Source organism: Oncorhynchus keta, chromosome 26, assembly GCF_023373465.1.
Source record: "Oncorhynchus keta strain PuntledgeMale-10-30-2019 chromosome 26, Oket_V2, whole genome shotgun sequence".
In the NCBI taxonomy this organism is placed as follows: domain Eukaryota; kingdom Metazoa; phylum Chordata; class Actinopteri; order Salmoniformes; family Salmonidae; genus Oncorhynchus; species Oncorhynchus keta.
In genome coordinates this window covers 1,270,815-1,285,412 of record NC_068446.1, presented here as the reverse complement: position 1 = coordinate 1,285,412, position 14,598 = coordinate 1,270,815, and positions in this window count along the sequence as shown.

The following is a 14,598-nucleotide window of genomic DNA, read 5'->3' as shown; positions in this document are numbered from 1 at the left end:
ACCCTCTTCCTACCCTCTTCCTACCCTCTTCCTACCCTCTTCCTACCCTCTTCCTGCCCTCTTCCTACCCTCTTCCTACCCTCTTCCTACCCTCTTCCTGCCCTCTTCCTGCCCTCTTCCTACCCTCTTCCTACCCTCTTCCTGCTCTCTTCCTACCCGCTTCCTACCCCGTGCTGAACACACACTTATTACACATAGAATGAGTCCATGCAATTTATGTGACTTGTGGAGCACATTTTTACCAGTGCACTTATTTAGGCTTGCAATAACAAGTGGGATGATTACTTATTGACTTAAGACATTTCAGCTTTTCATTCATAAATCATTTGTACAAAATGTCTAAAAAGTTAATTCCACTTTGGCATTATGAGGTGTTGTGTATAGGCCTGTGACACAAATCTCATTTGAACACATTTTAAATTCAGGCTGTAACACAACAAAATCTGGAAAAAAGTCCATTCCTTTCTGAAGGCACTGTTTATAGGGATATGGGAGATGGGGAAGGATCATTTTTGGAGATGGTATTGGACCTAATGAATCAAGACTGAAACAGGAAAATGAGACTCTTCTGAACAGTAGCCTCCACTATGGTTACTTTGATTATACCAATCTTTTCAGTTTGTCTCTAGTTGTTGGTGTTGATGCTGTCTCATTCACTGTAATACTGACTTTTTTTCAAATTGAATGGTGAAAAATAAAAATGTTGTGTTTATATTGAGATAAATGTCACATTAACATAAAAAAAACAGATATTGAGTTTGGCTTTATAGCGCCAGCTGTGTGTAGATACTTTTAAGGTGAAGAGCCGTTTTCCTCTCTGACAAGCTTTCAGATTTCAGTTATTTCAAATTCTCAGAACGCTCAGACAGAGGTGATTGGCTGAAACTTGACAGCTGTTGATGATGTCACTATCAGCCATTTTATCTTCAGTTACTGTAACAAACACAACAAAAAATTCAAATTGACATCTGAAATCCCTCTCTCTGTCATGACCGTGCTCTTTTCAGTTGGTTCATGGATTTGACCTACGGACTGCGTATTATCATCATAAACAGTATCTATTAATTATGTGAATCAGATCGGTGAGTATCTCTAGTCTTTGCCCAGATCAGAAAAAACTCCATTGAGAAATGTTTCAATGTATCCAGTGCTTGAATCCAGTCTTAAAGGGATACTTTGGGAATTTGGCAATTAAGTCCTTTATCTACTCCCCCTCATGGATACCGTTTGTATTTGTCTTAAATCCAGTATGAAGGAAGTTAGAGGTAGTTTCCCGAGCCAATGTTAACTAGCGTTAGCGCAATGACTATAAGTCTATGGTATTTACTAGCATTCTAGCAGTTACCAGGACTTCCAGTCATTGCGCTGTAGCTAGTTATCAATTGCACTAACGCTAGTTAGTAACTTCCTTCAAACTGCGGGCAAATAAATGTTATCCACAAGTTCATCTGACTCTGGGGAAGTAGTCAAAGTGCCTCATTGCAAGTATCACGGAATTATCCCTTCAATGTAAATGACAAGATTCGCTCACCACATTACCGTAACATCAAGCCCGAATGACCACTCAAATGATCTTCCCGCAAGCATAGTATCGTTTACAACCGACTTAGACTGTTGGATCTTTTACTGTGAGCCCAGAGCCACGTCAAGGTAGGATATCTATTATCTACAGACACAATGCTATATACTTTATATACACCATGAAGACCAGGGAGGTTCCACTGCTGTGCAAAGAAGGGCACCTATTGGTAGATGTGCATAAAAACTGACATTGTATATTTGAAGTTTTTAATTAGACTTTGGATGGTGTTTCATAAACACAGTCACTACAGAGATACAGGCGTCCGTCCGTCCTTCCTAACTCAGTTGCCGGAGAGGAAGGAAACCGCTCAGGGATTTCACCGTGAGGCCAATGGTGACTTAAAAACAGTTACAGAGTTGGCAGTGACAGGAGTGGCTGTGACAGGAGAAAACTGAGGCTGGATTAACAACTCCACAATACTAACCTAAATTCCAGAGTAAAAAGAAGGAAACCTGTACAGAATTTAAAAAATCCAAAACACTTATCCTGTTTGCAGTTCAGGCACTAAAGTAAAACTGCAGAAAATGTGGTGAGGAAATTCACTTTATGTCCTGAATACAGTGTTATGTTTGGGGCAAATCCAACACATCACTGAGTACCACTCTTTATATTTTCAAGCATGGTGGTGGCTGCATCATGTTATGGGTATGCTTGTCAATGGCAAGGACTAGGGAGGTTTTATGATAAAAAATAAATGGAATAGAGCTAAGCACAGGCAAAATCGTAGAGGAAGACCTGGTTCAGTTGGCTTTACAACAGACACTGCTTACCAAGACAGCATTGAATATTCCTGAGTGGCCTAGTTACAGTTTTGACTTAAATCAGCTTGAAATTATATGGCAAGACTTGTGTCTCTCTATCAATGATCCACAACCAACTTGTGGACATTTTTAATAGAATAATGTGAAAATATTTTACAATCCAGGTGTGCAAAGCTTTTAAAAGATTTAAAAGACTCACTGCTGCCAAAGGGGATTCCAACATGTATTGATTGAGGGGTGTGAACACTTAGATAAATGTGGTATTTCTGTACTTAATTTTCAATTGATTTGCCCCCCCCCCCAAAAAAAAAACATGTTTTCACTTTGTCATTATGGGGTATTGTGTGTAGATGGGTAAGATTTTTTTTTAAATCCATTTAGAATTCAGGCATGGACTTTACAAAGTGTCAAAAGTGTTCCACAGGGACGCTGGCCCATGTTGACTCCGATGCTTCCCACAGTTATGTCAAGTTGGCTGGCTGTCCTTTGGCTGGTGGACCATTCTTGATACACACGGGAAACTGAGCGTGAAAAACCCAGCAGCGCTGCAGTTCTTGACAAACCGGTGCGCCTGTCACCTACTACCATATCCCGTTCAAAGGCAATTACATTTTTGTCTTGCCCGTTCACTCTCTGAATGGCACACATTCACAATCCATGTCTCAATTGGCTCAATACTTAAAAATCCGTATTTAACCTGTTCATCACTACTCATCAAGTGACATAAATAAGGGCTCATAGCTTCACCTGAATTTACCTGGTCAGGCTATACCATGGAAAGAGCAGGTGTTCTTAATGTTTTCTATACTCAGTGTATATGTGAAGGTTGGGGTGTTGGCTTTGGGGAAGGTCTGGTGTTCTGGGGCTGCATAAGAAGCACTATTGTGAATGAGATAACTGGGGACCACTTTACTGAGAGGACACTGTGTCCTGACCTCCCTTCCTTTATTCACTCTCCACTTCCTGCCTGCCTGTCCAACCCTCTATCATCCCCCCTCCCAACGAGTCCCCAGTCTGAAGCCTGGAGCCGAGCCACCTTCTGTGGTGCCTGAAGGCACTTCCTGTCCACTGTGGGGGCAGCAGGGCTGGTATGACAGGGGCGAGTCTTTTCTTTCGAGCACTGACGTCGGCTATTTAGAAGAAGGTTTTACTTGCAATGACGGTGATACTGTATGTGGTCTTAACCTCTCATCTGCTAAATGACTTATGTAAATGTTAAAAAAACACCCAGGGGAAATGAAATCATTAGCATGGAGAGTGTGTGGGTATTTGTGTCTGTGTGATTGATGTAAATGAATTTTAAGAAGTCACAGAAGTCTCATTATATCACCACAAGAGTGTTAGCTACATACTCATATTCGGTCAGCAGCACCCTGTAAAAATGTGTGGCCATGTTGACTTTCTGATGGAGCTGTGCTTCTGTGTAGCAGCAGAGGGTGATGAATGACCTCACTCAGGGTCGTATAATACAGTGTTCATTTCGTCAACAAAAATTGTCACTGCCGATTACCGACATCACTATATAAATGACTAACCCCCCAAAAAAAAACTATAACTAAGGTAAGGATGTGGCACACCCAACACACAAAACCTAGACTACATCAGCTGCAATGAGTGTGGGCAGAAGGGATAACCAGTCACCACCAGTACAACTAGTCAGATACCCTTTGCCTGGTTAAGAAACACACGCTGCTTTATGAAATTAAAAACAATAGCAGCAGTAAATTTCATAGTAAATCAACAGTCTTTTCTCCCTTGAATATATCCTTTTATTGAATTTGTAGTCTCGCTCAACCCTCGCACTTTCCCTACTGCATTTCATAGCCAGTGGTCTAACTGCATTCTGCCCCCTATCCACTTTCCCTACTGCATTTCATAGTCAGTGGTCTAACTGCATTCTGCCCCCTATCCACTTTCCCTACTGCATTTCATAGTCAGTGGTCTAACTGCATTCCGCCCCCTATCCACTTTCCCTACTGCATTTCATAGCCAGTGGTCCAACTGCATTCTGCCCCCTATCCACTTTCCCTACTGCATTTCATAGCCAGTGGTCTAACTGCATTCTGCCCCCTATCCACTTTCCCTACTGCATTTCATAGCCAGTGGTCTAACTGCATTCTGCCCCCTATCCACTTTCCCTACTGCATTTCATAGTCAGTGGTCTAACTGCATTCTGCCCCCTATCCACTTTCCCTACTGCATTTCATAGTCGGTGGTCTAACTGCATTCTGCCCCCTATCCACTTTCCCTACTGCATTTCATAGTCAGTGGTCTAACTGCATTCTGCCCCCTATCCACTTTCCCTACTGCATTTCATAGTCGGTGGTCTAACTGCATTCTGCCCCCTATCCACTTTCCCTACTGCATTTCATAGTCAGTGGTCTAACTGCATTCTGCCCCTATCCACTTTCCCTACTGCATTTCATAGTCAGTGGTCTAACTGCATTCTGCCCCCTATCCACTTTCCCTACTGCATTTCATAGTCAGTGGTCTAACTGCATTCTGCCCCCTATCCACTTTCCCTACTGCATTTCATAGTCAGTGGTCTAACTGCATTCTGCCCCCTATCCACTTTCCCTACTGCATTTCATAGCCAGTGGTCTAACTGCATTCTGCCCCCTATCCACTTTCCCTACTGCATTTCATAGTCAGTGGTCTAACTGCATTCTGCCCCCTATCCACTTTCCCTACTGCATTTCATAGTCAGTGGTCCAACTGCATTCGGCCCCCTATCCACTTTCCCTACTGCATTTCATAGCCAGTGGTCTAACTGCATTCTGCCCCCTATCCACTTTCCCTACTGCATTTCATAGTCAGTGGTCTAACTGCATTCGGCCCCCTATCCACTTTCCCTACTGCATTTCATAGTCAGTGGTCTAACTGCATTCTGCCCCCTATCCACTTTCCCTACTGCATTTCATAGCCAGTGGTCTAACTGCATTCTGCCCCCTATCCACTTTCCCTACTGCATTTCATAGTCAGTGGTCTAACTGCATTCGGCCCCTATCCACTTTCCCTACTGCATTTCATAGCCAGTGGTCTAACTGCATTCTGCCCCCTATTTTCCCTACTGCATTTCATAGTCAGTGGTCTAACTGCATTCGGCCCCCTATCCACTTTCCCTACTGCATTTCATAGCCAGTGGTCTAACTGCATTCTGCCCCCTATCCACTTTCCCTACTGCATTTCATAGTCAGTGGTCTAACTGCATTCTGCCCCCTATCCACTTTCCCTACTGCATTTCATAGCCAGTGGTCTAACTGCATTCTGCCCCCTATCCACTTTCCCTACTGCATTTCATAGCCAGTGGTCTAACTGTATTCTGCATTTGGTGCCAGAGAGTCTAACTGCATTCTGCATTTGGTGCCAGAGAGTCTAACTGCATTCTGCATTTGGTGCCAGAGAGTCTAACTGCATTCTGCATTTGGTGCCAGAGAGTCTAACTGCATTCTGCATTTGGTGCCAGAGAGTCTAACTGCATTCTGCATTTGGTGCCAGAGAGTCTAACTGTATTCTGCATTTGGTGCCAGAGAGAAGGACCCAAGAATGTAGTCAAGACGACTACCTTGATTAAGCCTCCTCCATGTACAGTATATCTTAGTAGGTCAGGATTTTTATACCTCCATATATCCACTAGTTATAATGTGTCCATGATGGTCGTAATTTGTGTATGAGGGTGATACTTTGTAGTGTGATTTTTCAATGGTCCATTGAGGTATTTAAAACCTTATTATAATCTCCCACCGTAATAATTGTAGCTTGTGAGCTTGTTATATATATATATATATATATATGTGTGTGTGTGTGTGTGTGTGTGTTGTTTATTTTTTAAAGACTTGTGTAATGTGGATCATCATTATTTGGACTGCATAGATGAACTAGATCAATCAATCTGTTTATGGTCCAATGGCAGTCATGTTACCTCATTAGCTAGCTATAGCTAATAACCTGGTGCACGTTCAGCAGGACGCAATGTTTTGGAACGTTAAGATATTATTATTAATATTTCTATCTAGAACAAACATGTTGAAGTAGGAAGAACATTTCATCATTTTTTTGCACCTGAACGTGGCCATGGTAACATTGCCAATAGCCTACAGTGCATTGCAAAAGTATTCACCCCCTTTGCTATGAAGTCCATAAATAAGATCTGGTGCAACCAAGTACCTTCAGAAGTCACATAATTAGTTAAATAAAGTCCACCTGTGTGCAATCTAAGTGTCACAGTTTCTGTCACATGATCTCAGTATATTATACACCTGTTCTGGGTTATAAAAAAATATCTGAAACTTTAAACATCCCACGGAGCACCATTAAATCCATTATTAAAAGATGGAAAGAATATGGCACCACAACAAACCTGCCAAGAGAGGCCCTCCCACCGAAACTCACGGACCAGGCAAGGAGAGGCAACAAGAGAGGCAACACAGAGGCTACAAAGAGACCAAAGATAACCCTGAAGGAGCTGCAAAGCTCCACAGCGGAGATTGGAGTATCTGTCCGTAGGACCACTTTAAGCCGTACACTCCACAGAGCTGGGCTTTACTGAAGGGTGTCAAAGAAAAAAGCCATTGCTTAATGAAAATAATAAGCAAACACGTTTGGTGTTCACCAAAAGGCATGTGGGAGACTCCCCAAACATCTGGAAGAATGCCCTCTGGTTAGATGAGACGAAAATTGAGCTTTTTAGCCATCAAGGAAAACACTATGTCTGGCACAAACCCAACACCTTGATGGAATTATGGATGGCGCTAAATACAGGGAAATTCCTGAGAGAAACCTGTTTCAGTCTTCAAGATATTTGGGACTGGGCCGGAGGTTCACCTTCCAGCAGGACAATGACACAAAGAATACTGCTAAAGCAACAGGGGAAACATTTAAATGCCTTGGAATGGCCTAGTCAAAGCCCAGACCTCAATCCATTTGAGAGTCTGTAGTATGACTTAAAGATTGCTGTATACCAGCAAAACACATCCAACTTGAAGGAGCTGGAGCAGTTTTGCCTTGAAGAATGGGGAAAAAACCCAGTGGCTAGATGTGCCCCAAGAGATGTGCAACTGCAATTGCTGCAAAAGGTGGCTCTACAAAGTATTGACTTTGGAGGGTGAATAGTTATGCAAGCTCAAGTTTTCAGTTTTTATGTCTTATTTCTTGTTTGTTTCACAATAAAACATATTTTACATCTTTAAAGTGGTAGGCATGTTGTGTAAATCACATGATACAAACCCCCAGAAATCAATTTTAATTCCAGGTTGTTAGGCAACAAAATAGGAAAAATGCCAGGGGGGGGGGGTGAATACTTTCGCAAACATTTGGTGGCATAGAAAGAAAGGAACATGTATAGCAAACGATTTATTGTTTAAAACACTCGTCACAACATTAGATCGGACTGGATAAATAACTTTATTTTGCGTTAATGTGGACCCAGTGACTCAAACTGGAGCACATGGACCAGGACTTGAGCACATGGACCAGGACTTGAGCACATGGACCAGGACTTGAGCACATGGACCAGGACTTGAGCACATGGACCAGGACTTGAGCACATGGACCAGGACTTGAGCACATGGACCAGGACTTGAGCACTGGGACTCAGACTTGAGCACATGGACCAGGACTTGAGCACTGGGACTCACACTTGAGCACTGGGACTCAGACTTGAGCACTGGGACTCAGACTTGAGCACTGGGACTCAGACTTGAGCCATAGAGACTTGGGACTCGACTCATTGATGACTCTGACTCAAACACAGGGGTTTGGTGCTCCATTCGGACTTGAGGTTTAGTGACTAGACTACATCACTGGGCAAAACAGTCATCGGCTCCCGTTCAAAGTCATTAGCCCCCATTCTGCTTTTGGACATCAATGTGGCTGCTGTGACTGTGAAACGTTGATAAAGTACTACTTTGCGGCTCCATCTGGTGATTGTGCTTATCTCTCTGCCTGGCCCAGGAAGGATCATTCACATACTGTAGGAGGTTGAGAGCAAAGTCAGAGACTCTGTCTGTCTGTCTGTCTGTCTGTCTGTCTGTCTGTCTGTCTGTCTGTCTGTCTGTCTGTCTGTCTGTCTTTCTCTTAGTCTCTCTCTCTCGGAATTTACATGGCCAGATAACTGTTATATATTCTTATATATGTTTGTCATATTTCTGCTGGTGGTAAGATAAAACATATGTTGGTAGAACAAGGCTATGTACTGAATGTTTGTGAAAATGAAAGTCAGTTATTTATGTTTACTATACTGTAGTTTAATGAGGCAATACAAATGTAATGTGACTAAAAAAATAAAAATAAAAATGTCCCACTGTTTTCATAATTTTGACAATAACTAGACTAAATCCACCTTAATTAATATGATGTCAGTTCGGTTGTCATCTGAGACATTCTCATCAATGATAAGATGACATAAACTCTACAGTGGAAAGTCTACACATCAGAGTTATCGGATTCACATGGAATTGTTGTTAAATTTAAATGTTTGAATATTAAATTATTCGTGATGGGATGAAATGTGATTTTAGCTTCTAAAATGTGAGATTTGGGTTTTCATAAGGTTCTGCTCAATCAGTGGCCCGCCCCTGTGAAGTGACATGGCCGATAAAACTTTTCAAACACGCCCTCCTCTCCCTTCCTTGATGACAATATAACCTCCTGTTCCGAGGATGTGAGGACGACGGTCCGATGTCAGAATGGTTCAGATAATAACTACAGAACGAAGCCAACGTCAGTGTGAGCTTTGGTTGCGAATGGTATGAACTTTGAACTCTTATTCACTTATTCACTACCTCCTAGCCCGTTGTGTTAGCAACAGCAGCTGCAAACGCAGGTTAGGAAGGAACAGACAGAGTATCCCGTCTACCACACAACAACGTTACTACAACGTATCCAATTTACCAGCAAAGACATTCTTCAAAGGACAAAGGACTCGGTTGGACAACACGGCCTTCCATCTACAACCAACCTACCGAAGCGCAGCTCAGAGTAAATATTTATTGCATTTTACTTTTCCAAATTAGGCGGTAATTTAGAATGCATAAGATACTGTATGCGATTTTCAGGATTTTTTTCTTCTCATTTTGTCTGTCATAGTTCAAGTGTACCTATGATGAAAATTAAAGGCCTCTCTCATCTTTTTAAGTGGGAGAACTTGCACAATTGGTGGCTGACTAAATACTTGTTTGCCCCACTGTATTTTACCTCTTGGTGATGTCATTTGGAAACATGTTAACTTTCACTGCTATGCAGACGACACACAGCTGTACATTTCAGTGAAACATATGAATGAAATGAAATTGCCTGAAGCCTGTGTTTCAGACATAAGGAAGTGGATGGCGGCAAATGTTCTACTTTTAAACTCAGACAAAAAAAGAGATGCTAGTTCTAGGTCCCAAGAAACAAAGAGATATTCAGTTGAATCATACAATTAATCTTGATGGTTGTCTCGAATAAAACTGTGATGGACCTCGGCGTTACTCTGGACCCTGATCTCTCTTTTAACGAACATATCAAGACTGTTTCAATGACAGCTTTTTTTCCATCTATGAAACATTGCAAAAATCTGAAACTTTCTGTCCAAAAATGATGCCAAAAAATGTATCCTTTGTCACTTCTAGGTTAGACTACTGCAATGCTCTACTTTCCTGGCTACCCAGATAAAATGCTAAATAAACTTCAGTTAGTACTAATTACGGCTGCTAGAATCCTGACTAGAACCATAAAATGTGATCATATTATTCCAGTGCCAGCCTCTCTACAATGGCTTCCTGTTAAGGTAAAAGGCTGCTTTCAAGGTTTTACTGCTAACCTACAAAGCATTACATGGGCTTGCTCCTACCTCTCTTTCTGATGTTGTCCTGCTGTACATAACAAGACGCAGGCCTCCTTACTGTCCCTAGAATTTATAAGCAAACAGCTGGAGGCAGGGCTTTCTCCTTAGAGCTCAATTTTTATGGACTGGTCTGCCTATCCATGTGAGAGACAGACTCGGTCTCGACCTTTAAGTCTTTATTGAAGACTCATCTCTTCAGTAGGTCTTATGATTGAGTGTAATCTGGCCCAGGAGTGTGAAGGAGAATGGAAAGGCACTGGAGCAACGAAATGCCCTTGCTGTCCCTACCTGACTGGTTCCCCTCTCTCCACTGGGATTCTCTGTCTCAAACCCTGTTACAGGAGCTGAGTCACTGGCTTTCTGGAGCTCTTCCATGCCATCCCTAGGAGGGGTGCGGCACTTGATTGGGTTGAGTCATTGACGTGATCTTCCTGTCCCCCCTTGGGTTTGTGCCGTGGGGAGATCTTTGTGGGCTATACTCGGCCTTGTCTCAGGATGGTAAGTTGGTGGTTGAAGACATCCCTCTAGTGGTGTGGGGGCTGTGCTTTGGCAAAGTGGGTGGGGTTATAACCTGCCTGTTTGGCCCTGTCCGAGGGTATAGTCGGACAGGGCCACAGTATCTTTCAACCTCTCCTGGCTCAGCCTCCAGTATTTATGCTGCAATAGTTTATGTGTCAGGGGGCTAGGGTCAGTCTGTTATATCTGGAGTGTTTCTCCTGTCTTATCCTGTGTCCTGTGTGAATTTAAGTATGGTCTCTCTAATTCTCTCTCTCTCTCTCTCTCTTCTCTCTCTCTCTCCTTCTCTCTCTCTCTCTCTCTCTCTCTCTCTCTCTCTCTCTCTCTCTCTCTCTCTCTCTCTCTCTCTCTCTCTCTCTCTCTCTCTCTTTTCGGAGGAGGAGGAGGACCTGAGCCCTAGGACCATGCCTCAGGACTACCTGGCCTGATGACTCCTTGCTGTCCCCAGTCCACCTGGTTGTGCTGCTGCGCCAGTTTCAACTGGAACCCTGACCTGTTCACCGGACATGCTACCTGTCCCGGACCTGCTGTTTTCAACTCTCTAGAGACAGCAGGAGTGGTAGAGATACTTTGAATGATGGGCCGACCAACCAGTGCTCCTGCACATTGGCTAACCGGGCTATCTGCATTGTGTCCCGCACCCACCACCCGCCAACCCCTCTTTAACACTACTGCTACTCTCTGTTCATAATATATGCATAGTCACTTTAAGCATGTCTACATGTACATACTACCTCAATCAGCCTAACTGATGTGTCTGTATCTAGCCTCGCTACTTTTATAGCCTCGCTGCTGTCTTTTTACTGTTGTTTTATTTCTTTACTTACCTATTGTTCACCTAATACCTAATTTAGGTGACACCTAATTTTTTGCACTATTGGTTAGAGCCTGTAAGTACGCATTTCACTGTAAGGTCTACTACACCTGTTGTATTCAGCATTTCACTGTGAGGTCTACTACACCTGTTGTATTCAGCATTTCACTGTGAGGTCTACTACACCTGTTGTATTCAGCATTTCACTGTGAGGTCTACTTTTGTATTCAGCATTTCACTGTGAGGTCTACTACACCTGTTGTATTCAGCATTTCACTGTGAGGTCTACTACACCTGTTGTATACAGCATTTCACTGTGAGGTCTACTACACCTGTTGTATTCAGCATTTCACTGTGAGGTCTACTACACCTGTTGTATACAGCATTTCACTGTGAGGTCTACTACACCTGTTGTATTCAGCATTTCACTGTGAGGTCTACTACACCTGTTGTATACAGCATTTCACTGTGAGGTCTACTACACCTGTTGTATTCAGCATTTCACTGTGAGGTCTACTACACCTGTTGTATTCAGCATTTCACTGTAGGTCTACTACACCTGTTGTCAGCATTTCACCTACACACCTGTTGTATTCAGCATTTCACTGTAAGGTCTACCTACACCTGTTGTATTCAGCATTTCACTGTAAGGTCTACCTACACCTGTTGTATTCAGCATTTCACTGTAAGGTCTACTACACCTGTTGTATTCAGCATTTCACTGTAAGGTCTATTTCACTTTCACTGTAAGGTCTACCTACACCTGTTGTATTCAGCATTTCACTGTAAGGTCTACCTACACCTGTTGTATTCAGCATTTCACTGTAAGGTCTACCTACACCTGTTGTATTCAGCATTTCACTGTAAGGTCTACCTACACCTGTTGTATTCAACGCATATGACAAAAAAACTTTTACTTGATTTGATTGGCTAACTGACATTTACTCCTGAGGTGCTGACCTGTGATTATTATTATTTGACCCTGCTGGTCATCTATGAACATTTGAACATCTTGGCCATGTTCTGATGTTCTGTTATAATCACCAACCAGCACAGCCAGAAGAGGACTGGCCACCCCTCATAGCCTGGTTCCTCTCTATGTTTATAATCTCCACCCAGCACAGCCAGAAGAGGACTGGCCACCCCTCATAGCCTGGTTCCTCTCTATGTTTATAATCTCCACCCGGCACAGCCAGAAGAGGACTGGCCACCCCTCATAGCCTGGTTCCTCTCTAGGTTTATAATCACCACCCAGCACAGCCAGAAGAGGACTGGCCACCCCACATAGCCTGGTTCCTCTCTAGGTTTATAATCTCCACCCAGCACAGCCAGAAGAGGACTGGCCACCCCTCATAGCCTGGTTCCTCTCTTGGTTTATAATCTCCACCCAGCACAGCCAGAAGAGGACTGGCCACCCCTCATAGCCTGGTTCCTCTCTATGTTTATAATCTCCACCCAGCACAGCCAGAAGAGGACTGGTCACCCCTCATAGCCTGGTTCCTCTCTATGTTTATAATCACCACCCAGCACAGCCAGAAGAGGACTGGCCACCCCTCATAGCCTGGTTCCTCTCTATGTTTATAATCTCCACCCGGCACAGCCAGAAGAGGACTGGCCACCCCTCATAGCCTGGTTCCTCTCTATGTTTATAATCTCCACCCAGCACAGCCAGAAGAGGACTGGCCACCCCTCATAGCCTGGTTCCTCTCTATGTTTCTCCCTACGTTCTGGCCTTTCCTAGGGAGTTTTTCCTAGCCACCGTGCTTCTACACCTGCATTGCTTGCTGTTTGGGGTTTTAGGCCGGGTTTCTGTACAGCACTTTGTGACTTCAGCTGAAGGGCTTTATAAATAGATTTGATTGATTGACTCACCGGCCCTGCCATGACTAACAAGGTGAAAAGGACGACAGAAAGGACCACTCTTTCACTGAAACACGTTCCTGTGGGCGTTGTGTGTGTGTGTGTGTGTGTGTGTGTGTGTGTGTGTGTGTGTGTGTGTGTGTGTGTGTGTGTGTGTGTGTGTGTGTGTGTGTGTGTGTGTGGTGCATGTGTGTGTGGTGCATGTGTGTGTGTGTGTGTGTGTGTGTGTGTGTGTGTGTATGTGCACACAGGTGCATGTGTGTGTGTGTGTGTGTGTGTGTGTGTGTGTGTGTGTGTGTGTGTGTGTGTGCGTGTGCACACAGGTGCATGACTGTGTGTGTGTTTGGGAGTGTATGTGCACCCTCTCAATAAAGTCTTGTTCCCACTCAACCATGTAGCCTAACTTCTCTTCTCTTTTTCCCCCCTCGGTCTTTTCCAACCGCACATTGTGGAACATTCCGAACCAGTCATGGCATTACCTTTCCCCTCCACCACCCCTTTCCCCTCCACCACCCCAACACTTCTTCTCCAGGTCTGGGGGTGATTTGGCCACAGATCTACAGTTCTCCAGACCAGAAGGGGAACAAGGGAGACAGAAAGTGGGAAGAGACACATATTTCAGTCTACCAACCGAAGCCAAGCCATGTTCAGAACCCTGGTCCCAGATCAGTTTGTGCTGCCTTGCCAACTCCTAATGACAATGATAATAATAATAATAATAATATAAACAACATATAGACAACACCTAAGCCATGTTCAGAACCCTGACCCTGTTAAAGCCTTGGCCTGTAGAAGAGATCTGACCATTATGCTGAGTGTCTGCTGTAGGCTATGCCTATTGGATGTGTTGCCTGCCTGCGCCCTACTGGCACGGGGGTGAGGGGTATATGAGGCAACGGCCTGATATAGACTCCATGGGAGAATGGACAGTATGAGGAGCTCTGACCTAAGCGTAGAATTAGAACGAATGTACCGGTCAAACTGCCAAGGTCAGAGGTTCCAAGGCTGTTGTAACGGCTGTCGTCTGGAGGAAGAGAGGAGGACCAAAGCGCAGCGTGGTAAGTGTTCATCATTATTTTAATAAACTGAACACTAAATACAACAAGGAACAAAATAAACAACTGAAACAGCTCCGTCAGGTGCAAAACACACTAAACAGAAAATAACTACCCACAAAACCAGTGTGGGATAAAGCTACCTAAGTATGGTTCCCAATCAGAGCTACCTAAGTATGGTTCCC